Below are 14997 nucleotides of genomic sequence, written 5' to 3'. Positions count from 1 at the left end.
CAACTCACCAAGATGGATAGTGATCAAGAAAAAGCTCTTGAAGGGAATGCCTGCGTGAAGGCCATTGAAGATCACCAATCTAAAGTGGAAGATTGGGAAAGTAAGCATGTGAAGATTCTTGCTTGGTTCATGAACAATGTGGAGCTCAAAATTTGCGCCAACATTGCTAAATTTTGGATGGCTAATGAAGCATGGTTCTTTATAAAAGGTATGTTTACTCAAAAAGACCTTGCTCTTCAATTCTTCCTCCAAGAAAAAATTCGGACTATCAAGTAAGGAGAAATGAGTGTAAGGGATTACTTTAGCACTCTTGGATCCTTATGGGATGAGCTATCTTTACTAGAACCGAAGTGGGTTTCTAGTGTGGATGTGGAACTAAGAAGAGAACAAATGGAAAAAGAACACTTTTTCTAATTTCTACATGGGCTTAGGCCCGATTATGAACAAGTTAGATCTTCCCTTCTTCATAGATCTAAGCCTCTTCCTTTGGAAGATGCCATAGCCGAAATATGCCAAGAAGAAACTTGTCTTGGCATGATTAAAGGGGAAGATGACGTTTTGGTCGTATCTAAACCCGGCAACCATGTGAAAGCCTATAAGCCTCCACACTTTGGAAGGCAAAATAATTATAATGGCAACTATAGAAAAGTCATTTGCCATCATTGCCAAGAGTCGGGTCATATAAGACCTAATTGCCCTAAGTTGAATGAAGCACCTAAAAATAAGGTTGCCTCCGTTGAAGAAGCTACTCAAAAGGAGGAAACTATCAAAGGGAAGGAGTCTTTTTCTCTTGCTCAACTATCGGAAGCACTTCAAACTCTACTCAAGATACCATCAACCTCGGGTGCCGCCATAGCTTTTTCTTCTCCTCTAGGTATGTCTTCTTGGATCCTTGATTCTGGAACTTCCTTTCATGTGACCTTTCTTGAAAATGAGCTTTCCGATTTGTGTAATAACTTTAAAAACTCCTATGTTTCAACTGTCGATGGTACATCTTTACAAGTAAAAAGTTTTAGAACTTTAAACTTTTCCAAAGATTTCTTTGTGCCAAACGTGAGAGTGGTACCTCAACTTAATTTAAATCTCCTCTCTCTTGCTCAAATATGTGATCATGGATGTGAAATCTCCTTCTCAACTAAGGATTGCTCTATACAGGATCTCCGGTCCGGGAAGCAGATTGGGCAAGGCTATAGGAGGGGAGATGTCTATTACATGAGCAACTTGAAACTTCCCACTAACTCTTTTTGTAACCATGTCCAAGATAAAAATATTGAAATTTGGCATCAAAGACTTGGACATCCAAGTTTCTCAAAAATGTACTCATTTCCATTTGGAAAGAAATTTTGTAATAAGAAACATTTTGTTTGCAAGAGTTGTATTTTTGGCGAAATGAAATCCACTCCTTTTTCAAATCGAACTTTTGTGTCCAAAAGACCATTTGAGTTAGTCCATTCGGACGTTTGGGGTCCTTCTCCGGTCATGTCTAAAGGAAGATATTCCTATTACGTTACTTTCATTGATGAGTACACTAGGTATGTGTGGATCTACTTTCTCAATTTAAAATCCGAAGTCTTTGACTTCTTTAAGAAATTTCATATGATAGTCAAAAATCAATTTTCAAGTAATATCTCTACTCTTAGATCTGATTCAGGTGGAGAATATCTATCAAATGAATTTCAAAATTATTTAGAAATAAATGGAATTTGTCATAAAAGATCGTATCCTAGGACTCCTCAACAAAATGGTGTAGCTGAAAGAAAGCATAGACACATCATGGAAACCACTAGGACACTCCTTATTTCCAAGGAAATTCCAAAGAGTTTTTGGGCCGAAACCGCCTTAACCTCAACTTACTTGATAAATAGAATGATATCTTTATCCTTACAAAATACATCTCCATATGAAAAACTATTTGAAAGAACACCCGATTTCAATAGATTAAGAATTTTTGGGTGTAAATGTTTTGTCCTTACACATAAAAGAGACAAATTATCTCCTAAAGCTATTGAATGTGTTTTCCTAGGATATGGAGAAAATCAAAAGGGTTTTAGATGTTTTGACTTGAAAAATAACAAACTCTATGTATCCAAAGATGTAACCTTTTTGGAAAATGAAAATGGTTTTATGAAAACTAAAGATATTGACGAAAGTGAATATGCTTTCTTATTTGATCTTCTCTCCCAAGAAGATGAGACGCCTCAAGAAGAGGAAATCTCTAATGAGTCGTTGAATGACCTAGAGGATATTCCTCTTAACAATGTTGAAAATGAAAGTGATAGACCAATCCAAACCTATGTTAGGCGTGGTCAACAATCTCAAATGAGCGCCTTAGAAAAATACTCTCAAGGGTCCAACATAGAAGAAACCTCTTTAAGGAGATCCGGCCGAATCTTCAATCCTCCTAATAGGTTTGCTTCTTATGAGTCTCTAACTCCAAGGTATAGAGCGTGTCTAATTGCGTTACACTCATTTCATGAACCTTCACATTATAATGAAACCAAGAACATTCCCTAATGGGTTGAAGTCATAAACTTAGAGCTTAGTGCCCTTGAAAAGGCAAAAACTTGGAAAATAACTTCATTACTCACTGGAAAGAGATCGATTGGATGTAGTGTTAGAAAATGACATATATATGTATATACTTGAATATATATATATATATATATATATATATATATATTTATATATATATACATACTTTTCGTAATACAAGAGTATGTATATGTATATATATATATGTATATAACTATATATTTAAAGTATATACTTATATTCTTGTAATACTTTTTTATTTATTTATTTTTGTAATTTTATTTCTTTCTTATTTTTTGTCTTTTTGTCAAACAGTCATAATTGACTAGAGCTGTTGGACTGTCAAAACAGCCAACAGCCTTTTTGTCAGGTTCTGTCAAACAGTCAAAATGTTGACTGTTTGAATAGAGCTGTTGGGCTACTCCCAACGGCTCTAATTAGAGCTGTTGGGAGTAGCCCAACAGCTATCCCAACAGCTATTTTAATAGCTCCTCTCATGTAACCTCTCTATAAATAAGGGCATGCTGCCCATTGTAATTTATATACAAAGGTAGAGGGTTTTACCTCTCACATATTCAGATTCAAGTGCATTTATGCACTATTCTTATGTTTGTGATGTGGAGCATTTTGTATGCTATTTTGGTTTACCATATTGGGTGAATGTATGTTTTGTCAAGTTGTTTGTAGACTTGATTGTGTGAAAGACTCTTTACATGGTATCAGAGCTTGGTGTATGATCAACCGTGCATTGGTGAGCTGCCTCATAAAGCGTGCCTTCTTTCTTTCGTGATTGGTGGTTCCTTTTTTTCTTTGGATTCATCATGGGTGAATTTTTTCCGCACAATACAAGCAACTCCAACTTCATTCCGCCATTCAAACTTGAAGGAAGCAACTATAACATTTGGGCGGGACACTTGGAGACATTCATCAAGGGTCAAGGTTTGTGGGGATTTGTAAGAGGTACTATTCTTGAACCCACTCCCAAAATTACATTAGGTGAAAATGACGTTGAGACTAGTCTTGAAGAAAAAAACAAAGCCATGGAAGAATACTACAAAAAATTAGATGAATGAAAAATGAAAAATGTCAAAATTCTTTCATGGATGCTTAGTGGAGTTGAGACAAAAATTGCCTCAAACCTTTTGTGTTACAAAAAGGCAAATGAAGCATGGGAATATCTTAGAGGTATGTTTACCGAAAAAGATATGGCTCACAAGTATTATCTCCAAGAAAAAGTTAGAAACATTAAACAAGGAGATAAGAATATAAGAGATTATTTTATGGAGTTATCTTCCATTTGGACCCAACTTGCCCAATTTGAACCCAAATGGGAAGGAAAGTGTATACAAATGCGGAGAGTTCAAGTTGAAGAAGAGAGACTTTTCGCTTTTTTCTATGGTTTGAGACCCGAGTTTGAACAAACAAGGGCCTCCTTGCTATCATCTTCATCACCTCCTCCTATTCATGAGATTCTCACTAAACTTAGTGGAGAAGAGACTAGGCTAAACATGAGTAAAAATGTTAGTGTGCTTGCTACTTCTAGCAATGGTCAAGAAGAGTATTGCGCACTTGCCGCATCAAAACCAGGACACTATATCAAGCCATATAAACCTCCTCATTTTAATAAGAATCGAGGAGAATCAAAAATCATTTGCCATAATTGTAATGAGCCCGGTCATATTAGGCCTCAATGTCCTAGATACAAATATAGGCCTCAAGAAAAGCGTGTTGCGGCTGCACCATCAAAACAAGATGAAGATACTTTGAATCTCAAAGACCTCACCAAATCATTATCTCAACTGACGGAGGCATTACAACCACTGCTTAAAGGATCTACCTCAGGAGCGGCTATTGCAACCTCTTCTAATCCTGGTATGTGCTCTTGGCTTCTTGATTCAGGAGCTTCTTTTCATATGACCCCACATAGATCTATACTATCCGAATGTCAACCTAATTCAAATGCATCATTTGTTTCCACTGCCGATGGTACTGCCTTGGAAATAGAGGGTGTTGGAATTTTTAAAAATGATTTGTCAAAACATAACAACTTTTATATTCCGAAAATAAGACTTATACCAAAACTTCATCTTAATTTACTTTCTGTTTCTCAAATCTCGGATCATGGATGTGATGTCATTTTCTCATCAAGTAAATGTTGGGTGCAGGATCGCCAGTCCGGGAAATTGATTGGGGAAGGTTCTAGGCAAGGAGATCTCTATTATATGGATTTCCTTTGTATTCCAAAGGAATCATTTTGCAACACTGCCCAAACAAAAGACATACGGACTTGGCATCATAGACTTGGGCATCCAAATATAAGAAAATTAAATTTTGTACCTATTACCAAGAATCTTTGTAAAGATAATTTTGAATGCAAAGAATGTTTACTTGGTAAAATGAAAGTCTTGCCTTATGGTCAAAGAACTTTCCTCAATGCCTTTTGAATTAGTTCATTCGGATGTATGGGGTCCTGCTCCTGTAGCCTCTAAAGGCGGATTATCCTACTATGTTGTGTTTATTGATGACTTCACTAGATATTGTTGGATTTACTTTCTTAAGTATAAATCAGATGTATTTGCAACCTTCAAAACATTCCATAACATGATTAAAAATCAATTTGAAAGTAAACTCAAAATTCTCAGAACTGACTCTGGAGGAGAATACTTGTCAAATGAGTTTAAACAATTTTTAGAAAATGAAGGAATTTTACATCAAAGATCATGTCCTAGAACCCCACAACAAAATGGAGTTTCAGAAAGGAAACACAGACATATTATGGAAACTACAAGAACTCTTCTTATTGCTAAAAATGTTCCAAAAAATCTTTGGGCTGAAGCTGCATTAACCTCAGTATATCTTATAAATAGGATGCCTTCCAAAACTTTATCTAATGAAATTCCTTTTGAAAAATTATTCAAATATCAACCTGACTATCAAAGACTGAGAATCTTTGGTTGCAAATGTTATGTTTTGAATGATAAAGGAGATAAACTATCTTCTAAAGCTATTTCCTGTGCGTTCATTGGTTATTCAGAAACACAAAAATGATTTAAATGTTATGATACCAAAAATGATAAACTTCTCATTTCAAGGAATGTTAATTTTGTTGAAAATGAAAGTGGATTTGAAGAAAACATGTCAGAAGACATAAACTCTGATTATTCTTTCTTGTTCAAACTATTGTCTAATGATGAAAATATTTATGTAGAACCTCTTATTGAAAATAGAACAATAGTTGAACCAATAGTATACACTAGAAGAAATCGAAATGCATTCAATGAAGGTGTAAATCAAAGTAATCATGAAGCATCAGAAATTCCTTCAGAACAAACCACTATTCGTAGATCAGAACGAACCTCAAGAATCCCAAATAAATTTGTGTCTTATGATTCATTCTCTCCTAAACATAGAGCATGTCTTATAGCTATCCACTCATATTTTGAACCCTCATGTTACAATGAAGCAAAAAATTTACCTGAATGGATAAAAGCTATGCACATAGAATTAGAAGCTCTTAAAGATGCTAATACTTGGGAAATTCTGGATTTACCTATAGGAAAAAAGACAATAGGTTGTAGATGGGTTTTTAAAGTAAAAACCAAAAGTGATGGATCCTTGGAAAGGCATAAAGCCAGATTAGTTGCCAAAGGATATTCTCAAGAATACGGAGTAGATTACGAAGAAACTTTTGCTCCTGTTGCCAGGATGACCACTGTTCGAATGCTTGTAGCTATTTCAGCTATTAAAAATTGGAATATATTTCAAATGGATGTTAAAAATGCATTTTTAAATGGGAATCTCAATGAGGAAGTATATATGGATATTCCACCTGGATTAATAATTCCTTCAGGTAAAGTGCTTAAATTAAAAAAGGCATTATATGGCCTCAAACAAGCACCTAAAGCTTGGTTTGATACTTTTAACAATGTTATTACAAGGTATGGTTTTAAACCATGCTATACTGATACAACTTTGTTTATCAAGAACTCTTCTGCTGGTATTATAATTTTACTTTTATATGTTGATGATATGTTAATTACAGGTAGTGACAAGGAGGGAATCAAGAAAGTAAAACAATTTTTGAAAAATTCCTTTGAAATGACAGATCTTGGGTTTCTAACATACTTTCTTGGTATAAAAGTTTCATACTCTAACCGAGGATACATATTGTCACAAACAAAGTTTGCTTCAGATATTATTGACAGGTCAGGACTTTCAGATGATAAAGTTGTTGATACTCCAGAGATTGTTGGAATGAAAATGCGAGCCGATGATGGAGTTCCTTTGGACAATCCAACTCCCTTCAGACAGCTAGTGGGATCTCTTATGTATTTAAGTATTACAAGACCAGACATAGCCCATGCTGTACATATAGCCAGTCAATTTCAACATGCTCCAACATCAGCTCATATGAGTGCAGTCATGAGAATTATTAAATACATCAGAGGCACTATAAATAAGGGAGTCTTTTTGTCCTCTTTTTCCTCCTTAGATCTTATTGCATATTCTGATGCTGATTGGGGAGGAGATCCAAATAACAGGCGCTCAACAACTGGTTTTTGTATATTTCTAGGTGAATCTTTGATTTCATGGAGGTGCAAGAAACAACAAAAGGTGTCATTATCATCTACAGAAGCTGAATATAGAGCAATGGCAACTACTACTATGGAAGTCGTGTGGCTCAAACAACTGATTTCAGATATGGGGATTCACCTTCAGAATCCTACAAGATTGTGCTGTGACAATAAGAGTTCGATATACATTGCTCGAAATCATACATTTCATGAAAGAACTAAGCATATAGAGATGGATTGCCATTTTGTTCGTGAAGAATATTTGAAGAAGACTATTGATCTTCCCTATGTGACATCAGAATATCAACTTGCTGACTTCTTCACCAAGGCACTATGCTCACCAAGATTCAACTTTTTACTTGACAAACTTTCGGTGATTTCACCATAAGTTTGAGGGAGACTGTTAGAAAATGACATATATATGTATATACTTGAATATATATATATATATATATATATATATATATATATATATATTTTTATATTTATATATACATACTTTTCGTAATACAAGAGTATGTATATGTATATATATATGTATATAACTATATATTTAAAGTATATACTTATATTCTTGTAATACTTTTTTATTTATTTATTTTTGTAATTTTATTTCTTTCTTATTTTTTGTCTTTTTGTCAAACAGTCATAATTGACTAGAGCTGTTGGACTGTCAAAACAGCCAACAGCCTTTTTGTCAGGTTCTGTCAAACAGTCAAAATGTTGACTGTTTGAATAGAGCTGTTGGGCTACTCCCAACGGCTCTAATTAGAGTTGTTGGGAGTAGCCCAACAGCTATCCCAACAGCTATTTTAATAGCTCCTCTCATGTAACCTCTCTATAAATAAGGGCATGCTGCCCATTGTAATTTATATACAAAGGTAGAGGGTTTTACCTCTCACATATTCAGATTCAATTGCATTTATGCACTATTCTTATGTTTGTGCTGTGGAGCATTTTGTATGCTATTTTGGTTTACCATATTGGGTGAATGTATGTTTTGTCAAGTTGTTTGTAGTCTTGATTGTGTGAAAGACTCTTTACATGTAGATGGGTCTTCAAAATTAAAACTAAAAGTGATGGTTCATTAGAACGCTATAAAGCCAGATTAGTAGCAAAAGGATACGCTCAAGAATACGGTATAGACTATGAAGAAACTTTCACACCCGTAGCTAGGATGACTAGTGTTAGGACTCTTATCGTCGTTGCGTTAATTAAAAAATGGCCTATCTATCAACTAGATGTTAAGAATGCATTCCTAAATGGTGAATTAAATGAAGAGGTTTACATGGATCCTCCACCAGGAGTATGTATTGGTAAAAATAAAATTCTCAAACTTAAAAAGGCATTATATGGTTTGAAACAAGCCCCAAAGGCTTGGCATGATAGATTTAGTAATGTAATGACAAGTTTGAATTTTCGTTCATGTTATACTGACACTGCTTTGTTTGTGAAAAGTGCAGGGTCTTTAGTAGTTATTCTACTACTTTATGTTGATGATATGATCATCACTGGAAGTGATGAGCAAGGAATTAATGATATTAAGAAAGTTTTAAAAGAAAATTTTGACATGTCTGACCTTGGTTTCTTAAGATATTTTTTAGGAATTGAAGTGGCGTACTCTCCTCGAGGGTACATTCTCTCTCAGATGAAACTTGTTGCTGACATTTGTTCCAAGTCTGGTATCTCCGATGATAAGAAGACAGAAACCCCTGAAGTCATCAATACAAAGTTAAGATTGAAAGATAAAACACCTCTCGAGGATCCTACTCCCTACCGTCAACTTGTTGGGTCTTTAACCTACTTATTCATCACTCGGCCAAACATAGCTCATGCCATCCACTCTGTCAGTCAGTTTCAACATGCACCTACAACCGTGCACATGAGTGCAGTCTTAATGATCGTCAGATACATCAAAAACACCATAACTAAGGGAGTTTTTCTTTCCTCATCTTCATCACTTGATTTAATTGCTTATACTGATGCTGATTGGGGAGGAAATCCCAATGACAGAGTCTCAACTACGGGTTTTTGTATTTTCTTAGGTGACTATGATTTCTTGGAGATGCAAGAAACAACACAAAGTATCATTGTCCTCAACGGAAGCGGAATATCGTGTTGTGGCTACTACAACTATGAAACTTGTATGGCTAAGAAGTTTCCTCAGTGATATGGGCATTGCCATCTCTACTCCTTCGAAGATGTGTTGTGACAACAAAAGCGCAATTTATATTGCAAACAATCACACCTTCCATGAGCGCACTCAACACATCGAGATGGACTGCCATTACGTACGTGATGAATACCTAAGAGGAACCATAGCACTACCTTACGTCACATCCGAGTACCAGTTGGCGGACTTCTTCACTGAAGCCCTTGCTGCTCCTCGTTTTTTGTTTCTCCTTAACAAGCTTTCGGTTATATCCCCGTAAAGCTTGAGGGAGGGTGTTAAAATACATGTAATATATATATATATATATATATATATATATATTGTCTAAAATACCCAATATACCCAATAGGGGTATTTTAGTCATTTCATAAGTACCCAATAGGGGTACTTGTTATTTTCCCTTTTCTTTTGTATTTATTTTTGCACTCTATTTTTTTTTCCTTTTTTATTTTTTTGTTTTTTACTCACATAAGGGGCCCCACCATGGAGTCGATGGGGCCCCCAATGGTCACATTTGTGACCGTTGGGGGCTCCCAACGACTCCATGGGGAGCCCCCTATGTGGCTCTTCTTTTAAGGCCATAAGGCCATCCCTCCTCTCCTTTTTTTGTGTATATATAGGGGTGAACCCCTCTTGTATTTTTCACTCTTGAGAGCTCTCTCTCCTTTCAATAAGAGACATTTATATTTTTATATTGTGTTGTCTCTTTATGGATTTGGGTGTTATCCCTTTTGTTTGTCCATTGGTGGATGTTGTAAGTGCTTATCGCACTCTTTGTTTTTTCGCATATCTCATTACACTTTTATTCAAAAAGAACTTTAGGAGTCTTAACCAAGGTGATGAAACACCTTTGCAATCTTGGCACAAAAAAACGAGGCAAAAAATCTTCACGATATAAGATGAACATTGCTTTGATACCATGAAATGAAATGAGGATCTTCCACAAAAGTACTTAGATCCGCAAGAGAGAGTGTCGAGAGAGACACTTGAACATAACCCTTAAAAATGGTATAATGGGAACAAAAAAAGAAATAGAAATAATCTTTATTGAAATGATAAAATGCTTAAGAAGCATTGAGTGTGTTTACAAGAGAGGATGCACCCTTTTATATACAAGTGAGAAAGGAGAGCTCTTCTTGTAACCGTTGGACTAGTCCAACGTTTATAAATGTAACGGTTGGACTAGTCCGATGGTTACTTTACTAGTTAAGTTCCAAGTGGAACTTAACTAGTTAAAGTTGTCTAGTTCTATTAGAACTAGACACTAAAAAGAAAATAGAAAAAAATTAGGAAAAATAAAGAATAAAAATACATAAATATATATATATATAATAATAATAATATGAATATTATTATTATATATATTTTACATTTTAACACCTTGTAGACCATCTCCATGGAGATGGTGAAGGGAGGGTCCAGATTGGTTGAGAAAAAACCCAAGGCATACACTGTTAATGAAAAAAAGGAGAAACATGATTATTATTTCTAAGCAAAACAAAAAAAAAAGATAGTTTGTCATGGGAAGAAACACTATTTCTGATATAATAACTTAGATAAGAAATGCTAACATAGATAAAAAAAGGAACAGTTTGAATAGCATCTACAAATATTACTTAAAACATTGTTAAAATACTTCTAGGAGAGGGTTTCATCAAAAATGTCGGGAAGCATTGAGAAAACAATAAATATTTCTTGGTTTTAACCAATGTTATCAGTATCGGTGCATACCAGCCTGTATCGGCCGATACGTATCGTATAGGCAGAAAATCAATCTGCAAGCCTGAATTAGCTATTTTTTAATAAATAAAAATATAATTTTAAAATATAATTTTAAAATTATTTTAATAGTTTTAACACGTCATGTTATGATTGACACATAATATTTTATTATTATTTTTGGGCCAATACATAACGATTCACTTGAGTATCGGATTCGGCTGATACAGTTGAATCGGTGGCAAAACAATTCAGGGTCGATACCGATACTGACAACATTGGTTTTAACCCTACAACTATGTCACATGGATACTCCATTTTGACAACCATTTTGTATCCCTTTATATACAAGTCATAATGGAAACTTCATAAAAATGGTTGTATCCCTGTATCCGTAGTCATATCTATCTGACATAGCCCTAGGACATAGAAGAAATAGGAAAGAAGCATATAGAAATATTGTAAAGCACATCAGCAGACCAGGTATGCGAACCTATTCCAACTTTCAATGAATTTGTAAGATTTCAAGTGGGATAGGAGTTTTACTTCTAGAGGTATAATGACAAATCGAGAAGCTCGACTAGAAATTTCGTTTTATATGGTGAGGTGATCTATCTTGTATATGAATTTGATATGTAACTTCTTATTTATGAAAAAAAGAGTAAAGGTGGGTTGTCTAATTTCACTCTTCCATTAGTTGATACTTTAAGGAGCTCTCTCTCTCTCTCTCTCTTACACACATGCACAAACCCCAATTAAAAGAGTATCTTTGTATTCATATTGAAAATCAATTTTTTCTGAAAGTTTGAAGGTAAAAATCTGCAATTTCTGGTTGCCAGTTCACATGGATGCATCCCAAGGCACACATGAAATTGCAAAATTGCTACTATCATAAAGGTCTTCACATTTTAGGGATATTTGAGCTTTGAAAAGCTCTCTTGTGATGATCTCTGATCCAAGTGCTACGGCAGCTCAAATGCTTGTGGAACATGTACTTAACTAAGTCACAGGGATTCAGCTAACCGGGTGCTGCACCCGCGTCGATGCGACGCGATGCAGGTGCATGTGTGGGTGCGGCACCCGGTGCGGTCAACGGACCCTGGGTGCGGTCAACGCACCCAGGGTCATTTTTGTCCAAATTTAAGATTGAAAAAAAAAATCTGATGTTTTATTGCTTGAGAGGAGGATTAGGGGAAAATACTTTTGCCCTATCCTCCTCCCCAGCCTCCCTCCTGAAGCCGACACCGACATCACCTTCGACGACTTCGCCGACGTTCTTCGACTCCTTCTGGCCGCTCCTCACTTATCAGGTACGTCTCTCTCTCCCATTCACTCGCTCTCGGTCTCGAGCTCTCCATCACTCTCAGTCTCTCTTCTCTCACTCTCAATCACTGTACCCTTACCTGCAAACCTACACCCGCAAAGGCACCTGTACCCAGGTTATCTTCTTGTTGGTTTCTGCTATTTTTTGGAACTGTTATGTGAACATTGGGCCCTATATGTGTGCCAGAAAATGGCCATTATGAATAGGTTTTTGATATTCTGTAAAGCTGTCAATGAAAGCGTGAGCCATTATTAAAACATTATAAAGTTAATTATTCTGTAAAACATAGGTTTCTTGTAATTTGTAAACGATTAACCCGTTAATGACAAGTTATGTTTTAGATAAACATATAGATTCCATCACCTCAAGTGGCTGCCTACGAAAATCAACATCATCTTTTCTTAGTTCCATCCTAATGAACAAATTTCTTTTCTGGCTCAAACTCACGGTCAATGGATAGAGATACAGACAATGGAGAAGCTGTGAAAATGGTTACTTTTTGTGGTTGCACGGAAGTCGAAAGCATGGAACTGTAAAGGCACAGTTTGTATTCCACCTCAAAAACAACATATGACTATTGTATTAAGTAAAAGAATAGGAAAAAATGCTATTGATAGATTATTGGGATCAACAGTAAGTGAACTAATGCAGATAAATCTCCATATATGTCCTCTAAATTGGATGAGTCTTATGCAAACCTAAACAGTAGAACTTTTAACGAGAAGATGAATAACCGGATAATGGTACTTACATCTCTATTCCCAAATTCAAAACTACTTCCTTGATGTAGGATAGAATTGTAGAATTGTTAATTTGATTTATTGCATGTATGATGATGAATTGATTTGATGATATTGTGATAATTGTTTTTTATTTCATTAGTGTTAATGTTGTTAACTGTTAAAACTTAAAAATTGATTTGATGATATTGTGATTTTTTTTTTTGCCGCACCCCCGCACCCATGTTTTTTGAAAGTTCCGCACCCCCGCACCCATGTGACATAGGTACTTAAGCTCCTGTTGGTTTTAATTGCAAGTAATAGATGGTTGATTTTAGAAGTGATGCTGGAGAGATATCTTAAGGTTGATGTGTTTGCATCATGCACTACCTGTTTGCCTGTAATAAGTCATGATCTTGATATTAAAAAAAAACACAATCTCTTTCCTTATTTTTCTTCGTTCTTGACTCGTTGTTTTTCATAAACTTTCGAACATAATGCGAACACCAATAGCCAGGATGAGAAATTGAGAATAGTGAAAATGCGTGTAAATAAAGATGGCATTTCCGTTAGCCTTGAAGCTCACAAACTCCATGTAGTGGTTGTTTTCTGGCATCTAGAATATGAGGTTGAGAAAGGGAGTATGAAGGGGATGACACCAATCAGGATGGGAGCTCAATCAGCCATTGACAAGGTTGGTGAAGGGAGGCAAGGACCAACTACTATGGGAAGGGCGTCAAAATGGTGAAACTGGACGCATTTGGTACTCCATTTCAGTGGATTTATGGAACCCCTGATCCCAAACAGTGGAGGGTGTCGGAGATTTTACAAATTCCCTCACGACATTCAGTCGTAAACATAGCCTAAGTCTCTGTTTGGAGCCTCGAATCAGAGGTATGTTGTGGAGTGCTCTCATGTTCTTTGCTGGTTGGGAAAAGTGTGTTGCATTAGGAATGGTGTTTACCGGCCAACGTGACATTTTAACATCATTCACGGGAGGATGTTTTTGGCAACTCCTTAAACCACGTTTTGGCAGAACATGGAAATGATGTTCCCATCTCAATGCAAGGTTCCCAAACAGGGGTTTTGGTAATCCAGTGACTTGGTTCACATCATACCAACATTGGAGAAGCAATCCCTCTTCTTTTATTCTAAGAGTTGCATGAGTTTTCTATCGACACATTTCTCGTCTTGTAAATGGGATGTGGTCTCTGCAATTTTTAGTTGTACTGCACCACAATGATAGTCACCAGGAATCCATGTGAGAGTATGGCTCGCTTGGGTTAGGCCTTGGCTCTGTGAGGTTTATGCCTGGAGCATAATCTGGGTCATGGCGGATCCAGGACCAGGTTGGGCACATACTTTTGTTTGTCTTGGTCCAAAACCCAGTTCTTTGCACCCCAAAGGGGTATGGCATAGTGGAATGGTGCTTAGGCTGCCAGATGGGCAGTCTAGATTCAAATCCTTGAGTGTCAGCCCCTTGCACAATATCTGAAGCAAGGCGACTCCCTGAAGGTGAGGGGTGTGCTATGGTTTCTCGCTGTCAGAGAAGCGACTGTAGGCTGGCAGACAGTCCAGTATGGCCATGTCTCTTACTCCAGGGGTGGTTTAAAAAAAGTCATTTGCACCTTTGCACCCAAGGACTGGCATTTGTTGACCCAGCATTGGTGTGTGCTTTGCTTCAGATCGAAGTAAGTCACTAGTACAGAGGCTGGAAAGAAGCTGACTTCTCTCGCCTTATAAGGGGAAGAAGATAACGAAGCAAGGGATGGTCGAAAATATTGCCACTTTTCACGTCAACCATGAATTTTGTTTCTTAACAAGAAGCTGCTCACAGAAATCAAATTTCCCATCTACTTAACAAAAACAAAAATAAGCCCCAAGGATTGCACGGTTCAAAGTTAGGATCCAAGTTCATTTCAAGTCCCTGCTTGAGTGAAGTTATGCCCGGTTCTG

This window comes from Nuphar pumila, chromosome 12, assembly GCF_984573655.1.
Source record: "Nuphar pumila chromosome 12, dmNupPumi1.hap1.1, whole genome shotgun sequence".
Classification (NCBI taxonomy): domain Eukaryota; kingdom Viridiplantae; phylum Streptophyta; class Magnoliopsida; order Nymphaeales; family Nymphaeaceae; genus Nuphar; species Nuphar pumila.
This window is presented reverse-complemented; position numbering follows the sequence as displayed.